The sequence below is a fragment of the Lynx canadensis genome, chromosome D3, assembly GCF_007474595.2.
Source record: "Lynx canadensis isolate LIC74 chromosome D3, mLynCan4.pri.v2, whole genome shotgun sequence".
NCBI lineage: Eukaryota > Metazoa > Chordata > Mammalia > Carnivora > Felidae > Lynx > Lynx canadensis.
The window spans coordinates 87,275,226-87,291,888 of record NC_044314.2 but is presented as its reverse complement, the minus strand read 5'-3'; the positions used below and the strand labels follow the sequence as shown (position 1 = coordinate 87,291,888).

Genomic DNA, 16,663 nt, shown 5'->3' with positions numbered 1-16,663 from the left:
GAAACAGGCTCCAGGCTCCGAGCCGTCAGCCCAGAGCCTGACGCGGTGCTCGAACTCACGGACCGCGAGATCGTGACCTGGCTGAAGTCGGACGCCTAACCGACTGTGCCACCCAGGCGCCCCCAGAATTAATGTTTTGAGATGGATACGGTGTTCATCTCAGGAAAGCGGACATAACTGACAAGCAATTAGAAGCAGTAAGACGGGGCGCCTGGGTGGCTTGGGGTCGGTGAAGCGCCCAACTTCCGCTCAGGTCATGATCTCACGGTCCGTGGGTTCGAGCCCCGCGTCGGGCTCTGTGCTGACGGCTCGGAGCCTGGAGCCTGCTTCGGACTGTGTGTCTCCCTCTCTCTCACTGCTCCTCCTCCACTTGTGCTCTTTCTCTCTCAAAAATAAATGAACATTAAAAGAAAAAAGGAAAAGTAGCAAGACAGTATGGTGGCCAAGTTGCCACACGCCCATCACTGCCTTCCTGGGTGTCAGGGGTAACTGGCTGGCAGCTGTGATGGGAAGAGCGCCTCTGGCATCCTGCTCGGGTGTCGACAAACCAGGGGCCTTCTTTCCTGGTTAGGAATAAGAGTGACACCCAGGCGGTCTCAGCCGCCAGCATCTCCTCCGCCTCCCTGGAGCCCAGAATCCCAGGGAAATGTGGGGGAGTGACGCAACGCGGAGCATTCCAGATCTCTCCTGGCCCTCTCTCCTGGGGTCAGGCAGGAGCTGTTTCGTGGGGCCAAGCTCCCCGCCCGGTGTTCCGGTTACGGAGGTGTGAGCCCCGGGTCCTGAGTCTGGTGATACCACTTTCTGCCTGTGGGGCTTAGGCTGGGCTACTTCACCTGAACCGGAATAACATCTTCTGGGAAAGAGGGGCCACAACATCTGAGCAATCTCCGAGAATGACTTGCGCACCTCTGTGCGTCAGTGAGCCGCTATTACAGCGGCTGGAGTCCGTGGTCTCAAGCTCAGCACCAACCCGGGACCCGCGGAGAGAGGACCCCAGCGCGCTGTCCGAGACTGGCTGTCAGGGTTCCCCTCCACCTTGTCACACGTCCCTGCCGGGGCATCCCAAGGCAGCCCTTGAGGAGAATCTGGGTGTAGGAAGTAACTCGGGAACCCCTGTGAGAAGCCAGAGCACAGGCCAGGCCACATCATCGTCCTCGTACGAGGTCACCTCATTCGCCTCGGACTCGGGAGGACTTCACACGGCCCCAGTAATGCTCCTGCTCTTTCTCGAAGGCGTTTCTGGCCTCTCTTCAGTGAACGGTGAACATTAGGTAGAGAATTCAGTCTCTCTGGGACCCGGCATCACCGAATCGCCCAGCCGGCCGGCCCTGCGGAGACACAGATGGAGGTTGGCTGTCGGGAGCAGTGCTGTGCGCAGAGGCCTGCGATGGGGCGCGTTTGCCCCTCGGGCCGAACCTGCGGGCTCCCACTAATTCCTTTTTAGGTGGCCTTCCCGCCTTCCTGTTGCTTTTCCTTTGCTCTCCTTGATATGGTTTTGCTGCTGTTAATTTTTTGCCTTAGTTTAACCACGATTGTTTTACAACCACTCGCGGGGGCCGGTGGAACTTTCTTTTTTTTTTTTTTTTTTTTTTTGTCTTAAATGTTTATTTATTTTTGAGAGAGAGGGGGAGACACAGAATGCAAAGCAGGCTGCAGACTCTGAGCTGTCAGCACAGAGCCCGACGCGGGGCTCGAGCTCACCGACCGCGAGATGGTGACCTGAGCTGGAGTTGGACACCTAATCGACTGAGCCACCCAGGCGCCCCCAGTGCAACTTCCTAAGGACTGAAGTTCTTGGGCTTTATGACAGCTTTTTCCTGGAAGCCTGGCAGTGTTGCTTGGCCCACTTCTAAAGGGTTAAGGTTGCTGCCAGCTGGCCGGCGGGGTCATGGAGGTTAATAGGGCAAGAGTTAGGGGTTAATAGGCAAGAGTTCCCAAGCTGGGTTTGCACCCATCTCTGGAGAGCTTTTAAAAACTGTAATCACCTCACTGGGGAGTGATGGCTTTTTGATCTACTTCCTGATTCTTTAGGAATGTGTGGTTCATGGACTTAAAAGGTGGGCTGTAATGTGGTTAAAAAAAATATATTAAGGGGCACCTGTGTGGCTCAGTTTGGTTGAGCATCCGACTTTTGATTTGGGCTTGGGTTATCCTCTCATGGTTTGTGAGTTTGATCCCCACATCGAGCTCTGTGCTGGCAGTGTGGAGCCTGCTTGGGATTCTGTCTCCCTCTCTCTGCCCCTCCTTGCCCCTCTTTCTAAAAAAACAAACAAACTTTTAAAACATTTAAAAAATATGTTAAGCGGTGCCCGAATGGCTCAGTCAGTTGAGCATCTGACTCTTGATTTCCGCTGGTCACGATCCCAGGGTCGTGGGACCAAGCCCTGCGTCGGGCTCCACACTGAGTGTGGAGCCTGCCTAAGAGTTTCTCTCCCTCCCTCTCTCTCCCTCTGCCCTTCCCCTACTCGTGTGTGCTCTCTTTCAAAAACAAAACAAAACAAAAAAACAAATTTTTGTTTCATCGTTTGGACCACTCATTATTTTCTTTGCATTCTGCTATATCCAAAGAAACATTAAATACTGGCTTTTATTTTATTTTTTTTTATTATTTATCTTAGTTTCTTAATTTACATCCAAGTTAGTTAGCATATAGTACCATAATGATTTCAGGAGTAGATTCCAGTGATCCATCACCTACGTATAACACCCCATGCTCATCCCAACAAGTGTTCTCCTTAATGACTTACCCTGACTTACCATATAGCCCTTCCCCCATCCCCCTACCCACAACCCCTCCAGCAATCCTCAGTTCTCTATATTTAAGAGTTTCTTGTGTTTTGTCCCCCTCCCTGTTTTTGTATTATTTTTGCTTCCCTTCCCTTATGTTCATCTGTTTTGTATCTTAAGTTCTACATATGAGTGAAGGCATATGATAGTTATCTTTCTCTGACTAATTTTGCTTAGCATAATAAACTCTAGTTCCATCCACATTGCTGCAAATGGCAAGATTTCATTCTTTTTGATCACCGAGTAATACTCCATTATACATATACATCACATCTTTATTCACCCGTCGATGGACATTGGGCTCTTTGTATACTTGAGTTATTGTCTATAGAGCTGCTATAAATATTGGGGTGCATGTGCCCCTTTGAAATAGCACACCTGTATCCCTTGGGTAAATACCTAGTAGTGCAATTGCTGGGTTGTAGGGTAGTTGTATTTTTAGTTTTTTGAGGAACCTCCATACTGTTTTCCAGAGGGGCTGCACCAGTTTGCATTCCCACCAGCAATTAAATGCTGGCTTTTAAAAACATAGTTATTAAAATTACAAATTTAAAACCCTTGTTCAGTAACCTGTCTTTTCTTTTTTAAAAATGTATTTATTTACTTAAGTAATCTCTACGCCCGACGTGGGGCTTGAACTCAAGGCCCTGAGATCCAGAGTTACATGCTGTGACTGAGCCAGCCAGGTGCTCCCTTGTTCAGTAAACTCCCGACGTCAGCTTAACCATACGGTCAGTGGTGTGTCTCTTCCTTTACTGAACCTACTTTTTCTGCTGAGATGATCAGTTATCAGCCAGTGTCTGCTTCCAGTCTGCCTCTTCCTTCTCTAACAACTTAAGACTCACCATTTTCTAGTATTCAAAGAACGTTCATAATTTTTCAAACACTTTTCTTCACTCTTCATTCACGTATGCTTTCATTTATTTAAAAAAATGACAGGGGCGCCTGGGTGACTCAGTTGGTTAAGCGTCTGACTTCGGCTCAGGTCATGATCTCATGGCTCGTGAGTTCGAGCCCCGCGTCAGGCTCTGTGCTGACAGCTCGGAGCCTGGAGCCTGTTTCAGATTCTGTGTCTCCCTCTCTCTCTGCCCCTCCCCTGCTCACGTTCTGTCTCTATCTCTGTCTCTCTCTCAAAAATAAATAAACGTTGAAAAAAAAAAGAGTAGGGGCGCCTGGGTGGCTCAGTCGGTTAAGTGTCCGACTTCGACTCAGGTCATGATCTTGCGGTTTGTGGGTTCGAGCCCCGCGTCAGGCTCTGTGCTGACCGCTCGGAGCCCGGAGCCTGCTTTGGATTCTGTGTCTCCCCCTCTCTCTGCCCCTCCCCCACTCACACTCTGTCTGTTTCTCTCAAAAATAAATAAACATTAAAAAAATGACAAAACACACACACACACAAAATGTACATGATGTTATGCCAGACATTGGCGAGGTTTTAAAAATAAATAAGATACGTTGCTTGATTTATGGAACTTAAAACTCATAGGTTACGATAAAATAATAAAACAGATGATGGGGCACCTGGCCGGCTCAGCTGGTGGAGGCAACTCTTGATCTCCGGATCTTGAGTTCAAGCCCCACATTGGGTAGAGAGATTACTTACAAGTAAAATCTTTAAAAAAAAAAAATAAATAAATAAATAAAATAGATGATAAAGCTATACTTGATATGAAAAACACTTTGGGTACGTATAATCTTACATTTGGTTACCAAGCTGACTTACCCTGGTCTGTGGGCTCCCTGTTTTCCTCCCCAGAGGCAACTATTGTCGCTAAGTTTTGTGCGTGTGTATACTCTTTCGGGAAGATTCTCTGCATATATGAATATATATGACTTAGGAAAAAAACCCAGAAAACCGAAACCACAGACGGCTGCCTACCATTGTGCCCCTGCTGTTTTGACGTAACGATTGGTGGATCCTGGAGGTGGTGCTCTGTGGGTTCACTTAGATTGTCTGGGTCTTTTTAGCGATGGGCTTAGTGTTCGGCTGATGGATGATGCACCGACTCCCGACTCACGAAGCTCTATGTTGTTCGTGGCAGAAGCCTGGCAGCAAACAGGGCCGCAGCGAGTGCCCTGGTACAGAGGTGCTCGTGCGCATATACTCTCCTATCTGCGGAATAAATTGCCCGAAGGAGAAGCGCTAGGTCAAGGGGTGTTTTCCTTTTATTTTCGGTAGCTGTTGCCGAATTGCTCTCCGTGAAGGTAGCACCAATTTACACTCCCACTTACAACGTGTGAGTGCGAGGTAGTGGTTTTTAACCTCAAAACCCCAGGCAAGGAAGAGCTTTTAAGTAAAATGAAAATCTGGAGAAAACCGTGAGAGCCTTTGCTACCGCAAAGGGCGGCTCTAGCAGAGTTCCTGGCACAGCCGGCTAAGGACGCTGGTTCCCATTAGGTGCCTCCTCGCATGTGGCAGGGAGGGGGCCCTTGATTCCATCAGGCACGTTGTGGCCTGGGTGGTCCCTTCCTGGAGGGGTTTGGGCCTCCTCTGTCAGCTTGTCCATCACCAAGTATTGAGGAGCACCAGACGCTTTAAAAATGACACCAGGACGTGTAAAGTTACAAAATAATTTTGCCAAGGTAAGGACACTATTTTTATTTGTTATTGTTGAGAAGGAGAGAGAGAATGTGAGCAGGGAAGGGGCAGAGAGAGACGGAGACACAGAATCCGAAGCAGGCTCCAGGCTCTGAGCTGTCAGCACAGAGCCTGACACGGGGCTCGAACTCATGAACCTCGAGACCATGACCTGCGCTGAAGTTGGACGCTCAACCAACTGAGCCACCCAAGCGCCCCTGAGGGCATTATTTTTATTTTATTTATTTATTATTATTGTTTTTTTGATGTTTATTCATTTTTGAGAGAGAGACAGAGCACGAGCAGGGGAGGGGCAGAGAGAGCGGGAGACACAGAATCCGAAGCAGGCTCCAGGCTCTGAGCTGTCAGCACGGGGCCCGATGCGGGGCTTGGACCCGTGGACTGCGAGACTAAGAACGTTATTTTTATTTATTTATTTTTTTTTAATTTTTTTTTTTCAACGTGTATTTTTTTGGGGACAGAGAGAGACAGAGCATGAATGGGGGAGGGGCAGAGAGAGAGGGAGACACAGAATCGGAAACAGGCTCCAGGCTCTGAGCCATCAGCCCAGAGCCTGACGCGGGGCTCGAACTCACAGACCGCGAGATCGTGACCTGGCTGAAGTCGGACGCTTAACCGACTGCGCCACCCAGGCGCCCCAAGAACGTTATTTTTAAAGAGCTGTACAATTCACAGACGTTACCAGGGGCCAGAGGAGGGACAACGGGAAGCATGTGTTTAAGGGGTACAGAGTTTCCTCTTGGGAGGCGGAAAAATGTCTGGAGATGGGCGGTGGGGGTTGCGAGCGGCGTGAGTGCGCCTGATGCCGCCGAACTGTGCACTTCAGACGGTTAGGGTGGCGCATGTTATGTTCCGTGTAATCGACCACACACACAGAGAAGCACCAGTCATCCTCCCGTGAGCAGAGGACACGGAAAAATAGGAACGATCTAACCCAAGAATGAAAAGAGGAATGGATGGAGCTTTTTGAACAGCTTGCCCCGTTAGCCGTGTTTGCGGGTCACCTTGCACTGCTGAGAGCGTGGCGGCGCCTGGCGCGGACCGCTCCCCGGGTGTGAGAGCGGTCAGGAGACGCTGAGGACTGGAAACAGAGAGCTCCCTGGGGCAGGCGCTTGGCTGGGCCTGCGGGGGCTCCGTGGTCCCTGAGAAGACCCCGTGTGTGACCCGGGAGGCCCGAGGCTGACCTACTCTCCACCCTGAGGTGCTGGACTCACCTTCACCTGTGTCATCGCTCTGTGTTTAAACAGGGTGCTTGTCCCAGGCCTGCCGCTGGGTGTTTTCTGGGCCTGGTATGAGTGAAGCTGGCAAGCAGTAACTGGGTGCGAGCTTTGTCACGATTTTCTGTGTCCCCAGTGGCTCAGATAACTTTTGCAAAAAGAGCATTTGCCTGGTCCTGCCTAGAAGCTGGGAAGCGGAGCGGGTGTCTGCCTGGAAGTGCGCAGAGGCTCAGAGCAGGTGCGGGGGCTCCAGGGCTCTGGCCAGAAGGAAAGTCTCCCCACAGAGGTCGCTTGGACTTCTGCACAGCGGCCACCAGCCTCCTTGAGGTGCTGCGTGTGTTACCGGTGCAGTCGTCACCCCAAAGTGTAACGATCGTCGGGAAACCCGAGCTGTGAAGTCCCTGATTTTAGAGGGTGTGGATGGGTGCGCGAGCAGACTCTCGCTCAGGCAAGGTTGCTCCTGCGGAGAATGGGCCTCCTGCTTTGTCTGGCCGTGGGTTATGACTTGCTTTAGGGCCCTGTCTCCGTTGGGTGAGTCTGTGGCCTTCACCTCACTTGCAGAGAGAGAAGCACCAGACCCAAGAAAGACCAGGATCCTGGGTTGGTTGCAAGACCGCAAAGAGCCCCCTGACCCGGGCTAGTACGTCCCCGCCACCCTGTGACTGGAGCCACCCTGTGACTGGACGACCAGCTCGTGATTGCTCCAAGTCACACAGTCTCACCCCGCCTTCCGTTGCCAAACTCAGATTCCAGGAGGCGAGGTGGCCACAGAAAGCTGGAGCCCAGTCCGGGTGCTGCCGTGGCCCCCAGCACTCCATCTGGGGCACTTTGCGTCTTAGAGGGTAATCGTGAAAAGACCCGAACACTGTGGGTTCATGGTTGACGGAAACACAGCCCCACCTTTCCTACGGTGCGCCCATCCGAAAAACCGGTGTCAGAGCGCGAAGCCACCGCCGGAGTCTGTGCAGGCACCTGTGACGAGTTTCCATTTGACTCACATCTGTCAAGAAGGTGACACGACGTGCCATAGCCACAGGCCGCTGTGATCGCTGAGCTGACACAGCTCCTCATGTGGGCAGAAGCATATGCTTCCCATTAAGAAAATCGCTACTTTTGAACAGGCTCCGAATAGACTTTTTTGCTTTTGCTGAAATTAAGACAATAATAATAAAACAACCCACCCGACACCCCAAATTTCTTAAAAAAGGAAAAAAACATTTGATGTCAACCCAGAAATCCAGCGTGGTATCGGAACCCGGCAGAGCCACGGGGACAGAAGGATGGCTGAGGCCGCCGCCCTCCATCCTCCTGGAGCCGTGACACCGGATCGTCGTCCCCGCCCCCACGCCCGAGCGTGACAAAGCTTCAGTAGAAGGGGCCTCCGACACGAGCCAACAGGGCCGGATTTGCCTGCGAATCTGCCGCAGCCCCCGTGGGATCACTGGAGAAACCCCCCAGGTGGCTGCAGCATCGAGCGGTCATGTTGAGTGAAGCCTCGTTTAGAGCACTCGAGCCCTGAAGGAGTCCTTGATAAATGGAAGGGAGACTTATTATCGGTGCTCAGCCCAGACAGAGCAGAGGGTGGGAGTTTGAGAGCTCTGCTCCCCGCCTGCAGTGGCCGAGGCCAGCGGGGCACAGGCCGGCTGAGACTTGGGCTGCAGACCCACCCCTCTCTCGGGTCCCTGGGGTTGGGAGCGTGATGGGGATGGGGCAGACGGTCGCTGCCTGAATCATCGGTACCAAGGCACAGCGTTTGTGGACGGGCACGTGTGTGACAATAGTTGCTGCGTCTAGTAGCCAGATGGTCTAAACAACCCGTCAGTGGTACGGTATGTAAATATTTTCCGTCATTATCATGGTGCTGCCGTGTTCACATTAACAAGGATGAAGAATTACCCAGGAGCTTGCTGCAGTCAAGAGCCAGTTGGGCCACAGGCAAGGATAGCTTTTGGGGCGAGCTTGACCTCCTCTTGCTGCCTCCTGCCCAGACACCGGATCCTTCACGTGGAGACCCCAGAGAGCATTCCCTTAGAGCTCTTAGCAAGGACAGAGTTTGTTTCTCATCTTGAACCAGTATGTTTTTCACCGTTGGTGAAAGCTCTGTGACCCAGAATATTTCCCTTTTTGCTTTGCCTACCAGGAAGCACACAGCTAAGATGATGACGATGATGATTGTAACTCATTTGCTTGTGGATTGTCCTTGGGAGTCTCAGGATAGCTTTTCTCGTCCATTTTGGTTTCTTTCGTTCTTTACTCATCTAGTGTTTTGGGGGAGGTAAACCTACATAGTAAGGTTTTGAGAAGCAGGTAGTATGAGTGGAGCTCACATACATGCAGGAACTCTCATCACGTGCTTAGCCTGTGATTGGCGGGTGCAGAACTGGGCTGTACCTGATCTCCCTGAACTGTTAACTACACTGGTGATGCCTAGGCCTGATTCTCCTGTGCATCCTTCACACGTCTGACGCGCAGTAACGGTTTGGTGAATGTATCAGTTAGGATAGGTTTGCTGGCTGCTATAACAAACCGTTGTTACAGTCTCAGTGGCTTATCCCAACAAAGGCTGTTCTCACTTTTGCAGTTGAATTGGATGGGCTGGGGGTGGCCTCTGTGTGGTGATTCAGGGATTCCCACATCCTTTCCTGTGGTGTTTCTGTCATCCCCTGGGGCTCCCTTGGGGTCCTCCACTGGACCTGGGCAGTCAGCTGCCTGGTGAACGAAGAGAGAGAGGGCATTGAGGATCACGTGGGCATTTTAGGGGCCAGGCCTGGAAGGGGTGTACGTGCCGCTGCTCCCAGAACTCCTCACGCATCTTGAACCTGGGGGGCTCCAGATGTAATTTAGGAAGAGGAAACTGGACCAAGCCGGAGTGGCATGGCAAGTGTTGTGGAACGAACAAACGCGTGAAGGGCACGGAGGTGAGGGCGGGGATCCTCAGGGGGCAGAGGTGAGGAGACTGTGTGCCTACCTTGTAAATCTAGGTGCCACAGTCGTTTGGCCTTTGTTCAGTGCTTTGGATTCTGTTTCCGTGTTCCCTTCTGCCCAGACTAGGAGGTCGCAGAATGTTGGAGCTGAGCGGAGAGGCCCTTTAGAGGCCAGCCTCCTCACTGTGCACATGGAGAAGTGGACCCTGGAGAAGGGAACTGGTCCACCTGGAGTCAGCCAGTGAGAACGCTGGTCTCAGCACCACATCTGGGGGCATTCCCTGGGACTCCCAGGGCGCATCTCTGCTCACAGCATACTGGACGGTACGGCTGAGCCAGCCAGCAGAAGGTCCGGCTTCTGCGACGGATCACTGGAGAAACCCCCGGCCTCCACAGCAGCTGTTTGATTTCAGCCTGTGTTCCGTTGGGGCTTGGGGAGCGGAAAAGGAGTCTCTCCCTGACACTTATTTAGGCACTGCCTTGTCTTCGTGACTCACCTGTGAGAGCACCAAAGAGCTTCATTGGTCCCACATTAGAAATAGAAATCTCCCCCAAAGCCATTAGAGCGCCCGACCACCGTGTTCATCGTTCATCGCTGCAGCGAAGTACTCCCAAACTTAGTGGCTTAAAACATCAACCGTTTTACTTATTTGCTCACAGCGTGGCAGTTGGGGCAGGGCTTGGTGGGGACACCTCATCTCTGCTCCGCTGGTGTCAGCTGGGACAGCTTGACTGGGGGTGGAGGATCCCTCTCCAAGATGGCCTCACTCCCGGGGCTGGCGTGTCGGGGCTGGCACTCGCCTCTATCTGCTGGGGCTCTTGGCTGGGACAGTGGTTCTCCTCCACATCACTTCTCCAGGCACTGTAGTAAAATACACGTAACATAAAATTTACCACTTTAGCCGTGTTTAAGTGTCCAGTTCAGTGGCATTAGGTATCTTCACACTGTTGTGCCACTGTTTCCGTCATCCATACCCAGATTCTTTTCTTCTTCCCATACTGAGACTCTGTCCCTGTTCAACGACAAGTCCCCCCTTCCCCTCCCCCAGCCCGTGGCACCCACCCTCCTACTTCCTGTCCCTGTGAACGTGACTCCTCTGGACATCTCAGATAGGCGGAACCATGCAGTATTTGTTGGCCTGTGACCGGCTTATTTCATTCAGCACAATGGCCTCCAGGTTCATCCAGAATGGCCTTCCTTTTGAAGACTGAGTAATAGTTCATTGTATGGAGAGACCACACATTTTGATGATCCATTCGTTCGTGGATGGACACCTGGGTTGTGTCCACCCTTTTCTATTGCGGATGGTGCTGCCGTGAACATAGGTGTGTGAATATCTGTTCGCGTCTCTGCCTTCAGTTCTTAGCCAGGCATTCCTGAAGGCCTGGGTCTGAACCTGGTGCAGAGTTACTTCCAGCACGTTCTGTTGGTCAAAACAGGTCTTGGGGTCAGACTAGGTTCTAAGGACCGGGACTCCACAAGGCTGTGGCTCATTGGGCCCTCCACAGAAACCATCTGCCACGACCCCTCTGGGGAAAGGTCTTTGCAGGAGAGGCAGGTGGACCCGCTCGCACACACCCCTCCAAGGCCCGATTCCCCTCTCGGATGCCTCCGAATGCCCAGATGCCTGTGGCCCCGGCTTCCAGAGGCGAGGTTCCGTCGTCGGCAAAGCTCAAGCCAGAGCCCTGCTGTCCCCTCCCTTGGGGGGGCTGCAGCGCTCGCTGTCTGTTTTGTATCGCCAATGGCTGTGCCTCTTATTATATAATCTGTTATTCTGTGCCGCACCAGGCCCTGGTTACTTGTCAAAAGTTTCTAGAAGCCAGCTGTATCAGCTCCAGGCAACTGGGGGTGCTGCCTGTCCCTCATAGTATTAGTCACTCTGTACTTAGCTAAATTTAACTTTTTATCATCCAAATGATATTTTTGTGGGCTTGGAATTTTACATAATGCTACCAACTGCTGCAGGCTAAGAATTTCTCCTTTGTGTTGTGAGTGTGCATGTGTGTGTGCGTGTGTGTGTGCGTGCTGGTTTTCTCCCCCGTGAACTTTTGCACGCCCAAGGAAACATTCTTCAGTTTCCCTTCCCTGTTCTGCCTTCCCAGGCCCTGGGTTTCTTCTCAGGCTCTGCTTTGCCTTTTGCCAGCTGGGAGGAAAATTGCTCCTAACAGCTTTCTGATGGCCCTGCTAATGCTTCCTTCCTTACTCGAGGGCTCTCCACTTTGAAGGTCTCTGAGGGTTTCCCTGCTGATTCCGACAGTCTGGGATTCAGAGAAGGAAGCTCAGCTCCAGAGTAGAGAGTGTCTGTTGAGAAAGCAGAGAGAAGGGTCCGGAAGGGAGGGTGGGGGTGGGGGCGGTGGTGGTGGAAAGGGACAAGAAGTAAGAAATCCAGTGACTTGTCCAAGGTGTGGGGTCCAAGATGCAGGCGATTCCTTTGTGCCTGTGGGAGAGACTCACCTGTTCTGTCACCACTGGGAGAAGTCAGGGCTGCGGGGGGTGGGGGTGGGGGGGGGGGTGTGGAGCTGGGAGATCTGGCATCTCCTTGGGGAGGGGCTCTGGAGCTCTGACTTCCCTGAGCACCCGCCACTCGGAAATGGTAGCATGCTGGGCCCTTACCCAGGGGTCTCGTGCGGTCCACACGTAACTGTGCAAGCCTCCGTTTTCCAGATGGGAAAACTGAGGATCAGATCAGAGGGTGAGCACTTTGCTGTGTGCCAGGCATGGCACCTACACTCGCATCCTGTAGCTCACCGGCTCTTGGCAGAGGTCTGTGAAGTAGGGGCCCATGTCAGGGCTCTCTTACAGACAAGGAAGCTGAGTCCCAGGGAGATTAAGCACACTGCTTAAGTTGCTTGAGGCGAGGCCACAGCTGAGAGGCCACCCCAGACCTGCCCTCAGACCACCCAGCCGTGTCACCTCTTCATTGCTCAGCGGCCTCAGATGGGACTCGCACTGGGCCCTGGGCTCTTCCCAAAGCCTATGAGGCTGACTCCAGCCTCACCTGGTCTCCAGGTTTCCTGTAAGCAATCTTTAAGTACGGGTGTGTGTGTGTGTGTGTGTGTGTGTGTGTGTGTGTGTATGTGTGTGTACACGTACAGGCTGCTTCTGGGAGAATCTACCTGGACTGGGATTGGCTTCTTGAGCAGGGGAACCCTGTTCCGGGAAACAGGGACAAGGCTGAAACTCAGGCTCACCTCGCACCCTTTTTATGTTTTCAAAAATATAGATGTAATGCTTGTTTTAAATTATTTTATCAACAAGTTAGGAACTCCTGGGTAGAGACCCCAAAGAATGAAACACACCTGCGCACAAAAGCTTGTATGTGATCGCTCACGGCAGCAGTTCTATTCACAATAGCCCCAAACGCGGTGTGTTCATACAGAGGAATATTTTTCGGCCACAGAAAGGAATGAGGCACTGACACCCACTACTACACGGATGAACCCTGCAAACGTGATGCCAAGCGAGAGAAGCCAGACGCAGAAGGCCACGTAGGACGCGCCCGCTTCTATGAAACGCCCAGAACAGGCAAATCCGTAGAGACAGAAGCAGGGCGGCATTTACCGGGGACTGGGGGAGGGGGAACGGGGAGTGACCGGTGGTGAACGGAGGGGGAACGGGGAGTGACGGGTGTGGGTCTCTCTTTGGGGTCGAAGGAAACGTTCTGGAAGTGGGTAGCGCTCAGGGCCGCGCAGCTTTGTGAATGTGCTCAATGCCGCCGAATCGTGCGCTTCGGGAGGGTGAATGTATGGCATGCAGATTATATCTCAGTAAAGCAAAAAATCAGAAGCCATGTCTCAGGGTGGAGTCAGACGCCCCAGCGTGTGCCAGCGACCTGTGCGGCGTGCCGCGGCCCCACTGCCATTTGCATCTGTCCGCGTCTGCACGTTTTTCGCCGCCTGCTTCACGGTCTCCATGTCAACGGGGGATGGAAACCACAGTGTTTAACTTCAGTTCTACCACCCACTCGTTTGGAACTTATGCTTTCAACCAGGGCCAGCCTGAGACACGCAGACGTCTGGGCGAGCTCGTAATTTGGCACCCCAGCAAACCGGTATTCTTTAAGTGTTTGTTTGACATTTATTTAGTGGGATGAGGAGAGACTGATAGCCTATTAATAGAAGTTGGGTAGAGAAACAGATTCACTTACTAATTCATGTCCACTGACCAAAATCAGGCAGGGATCTGAAAAATTTTCAGGAAAGCGGTTCTGACTCCTCCAAAAGGTGGGTTTTATTATTATTTTTTTTCCCCTTGCCGTTTTTCAAATTACTCAGGAGGTAAGATTTAAATCTTGTTTTTTACCTTTATTTATTTATTTTGAGAGAGACAGAGAGCAAGTGGACGAGGGGCAGAGGGAAGAAGAGAGAGAGAGAGAGAGACAGGGAGGGAGAGAGAATCCCAAGCGGGCTCTGCACTGTCAGCTCAGAGCCTGACACGGGACTCGAATCCACAAACAGTGAGATCATGACCTGAGCTGAAATCAAGAGTCAGATGCTTAACCCACTGAGCCACCCAGGTGCTCCCTGAAGATTTAGATTTGCTCTGTGAAGGAGAAGATCTAGTCTGTAAGGTGATGAGTGTAGTTGATTATACTGTATCGTATGATTGAAGTTTGCTAAGAGGATAGAATGTTCTCCCCACACCCGCCCCCAAAAAGGGTTGCTGTGGGAGGGGATGGATGTGTGAATTAACTCCATGGGGAGGAATCCTCTGCAGTATGTCAAACATCACCTCGTACACTTAAAAAAAATTTTTTAATGTTTATTTATTGAGAGAGAGAGAAAGAGCGAGAGAGACAGCATAAGCAGGGGAGGAGCAGAGAGAGAGGGAGACACAGAATCGGAAGCAGGCTCCAGGCTCTGAGCTGTCAGCACAGAGCCCGACACGGGGCTCGAACTCACAAACCGTGATATCATGACCTGAGCCGAAGTCAGACATTTAACCGACTGAGCCACCCAGGCGCCCATCCTCGTTCACTTTAAATATATCACCGTTTTGTCAGTTGTATCTCAGTAAACCCGGGGAGAAAAACTTTGAAGGCACAGAACGTTTTCTTTTTCTTCCTGATAATCAGCAACTCACCACCAGCATATTAATGGGTTCCGGAACCCCGCCTCCCTGGGACCACAGCCACAGGTGTGCACGGACCATGCACGCGACAGCTCTCAGCCACGAGGCTTGTGTTTTACTTTGACTTCTGATCTTCCCGAAGGGAGAGGGCTGATTTGCTTTTTGCCTTTTGTGCGAGGGGTCACGGGAGGAGACCTGAGTCACCTAGCAGCATCTTCTGTTTAATCCCCGTGATGTTTTCCTGCCTCCCGCCACCCACCCCTAGAGGTTCCCCCAAGGAGCTGACCGGCTTCTTAGGCTGATCCTGCATTCACTTTCTGGACTTCAAATGCTTTCTCTTTTTTTGAGTCAGAAAAATGATCTCCCCGCGGTGCACCTCTCTGTAAGGAGCCTGCGCTTCTCTCTCGCAGCCCCTGCCGGTCTCATTCTGCCGGCCGTGAGTCACAGCTGACCTTCTCACCCATAAGAGGCGTCACGGTGGCGTGGAGAGGGGCCAGCCTCCAAAATCTGGCTTGCCATTGACTGTTGTGTTGCTATGGCAAACTTCTGCCCTCTCAGTGGGCTTCCTTACCTCTGAGGCTCACGGCTGACCTCACACGGGGTGAGTTTGGAGGTTTTGTGATGGCCGCTAAGAAACAGAACGGAGACACCACATGGAGGCAGGGCGTGTGTGCGGTGAGCTGTGGAATTTGGTGCAATGGAGAGGAGAGACGCTGGAGGGCCCGACGTGCCCAGGCGGGGGCCCGGAACCTGGGAACCCTGAGGTGTGATGTTCGTTCGGGATCCGGCGTGCATATGGGGGTGTATGTGCGGCCGTGGACAGGAGCGGCAGGTGCAGGGCCAAGATGGAGGCTCACCCCTGCAGGCCCAGCCCAAAGAGGACTTTTCAGAGTTGGCCGAGCCTCCTCCGGGAGTGTGGGCCCGCACCGCTTCGGGTGGGCGTGTGAAAAGCTGGTCTCCGCTGCTTGCAGCCACACCTCCCACTGCTGTGCTGTCCCCAGTTAGATTCTCTCCCTCCTCTGAACTCTTACTGCCTGTGCCCTCATTCGGCAGTTTATCGCTTCTGCTGTCCCGAGCCACCACAAAATGCCCCTTACTTTACCTTAACCTTTGTCGAGGATACTAGCCCCTTGCGGGCACAGGCTGGTGACCCCAGAGCCGCCAGCGCCTGGCCTCAGCCCTTGGCGTGAGGTTATTCCGGACCTGAGGGGATTGGTTCCTGAAGAACCATGGCTTCTATGGCCCACGCAGGGGGTGGGGTGGGTAGGCTGCCTTCCAGTCATGGTCAGGGGAAGGCCTCCTGGCTGCTGCCCACTTCCTGGGCTCAGTATGGGGTCTGGCAGGCATGTCAGACAAACAAGACTATGTTGAGGTCGAGCTGCAGGTGTGGGGCCACGGCGGGAGCCCCAGGTTGGGTGGCGGCTTTAGCAGTGCCTGTGGATTTTCTGACGTCTCGTAGTCTGATTGTACCCGGGACTCCCCCAAAATCCATTTCTCCACCTTTTCCGTTTTGTTGTCAGTGCTCATCTCTGGCCTTTGGATATCTGGCAGAGGTGGGTCTCCAGTTACACACCGCCCAACTGCAGGGACTTGATGGGAAGGAGAGAATTATCTGCATCACCCCATGACGCTGCTCGTGACCCCGCCCCGGGCACCAGGATGCTCGAGGCTGGTGGCCAAGAAGCCCAGGCTGCCGTTCCCCCCTTTCTTCCACTTGCCTCCCCTCTGCAGCCTGGGGTCCTGCAGTCCCAAAATTTGATAGGTGAGGAATCTCAGGTTTGACGCCGAGAGCTCTGAGCTGGGCTTCTGAGATAAGAAAGCTCGCGTGTGTGCAGGGGGGTGTGGGGTTCTGATTGTCTCCCTAAGCAGAGGGAGCTCTGGGCAGTGCCGGGTGCATCAGCCTCCGTGATTGAAAGGACTGGGCCCCTTTGTCGAGAGAAGACTCCTTCAGCCCAGCGTCCCCTGTCCTGTCCCCTAGGCACAGCTAAATTTCTGGTCTTTGGCGTTGCTCAGGATGAGGCCAGGCCCTGTGGGTTTCCTGGTGAGTTTCCCAGGCGCCTCACCTCCT

General features: G+C 52.7%; 1 protein-coding gene across 10 annotated transcripts in view; it reads left to right on the top strand.

The window, feature by feature from the left end:
• The window catches only part of PITPNM2 (phosphatidylinositol transfer protein membrane associated 2), a 143,834-nt gene that overhangs the window by 17,594 nt on the left and 109,577 nt on the right, over positions 1-16,663 (top strand). The gene's annotated exons all lie outside the window — the stretch shown is intronic.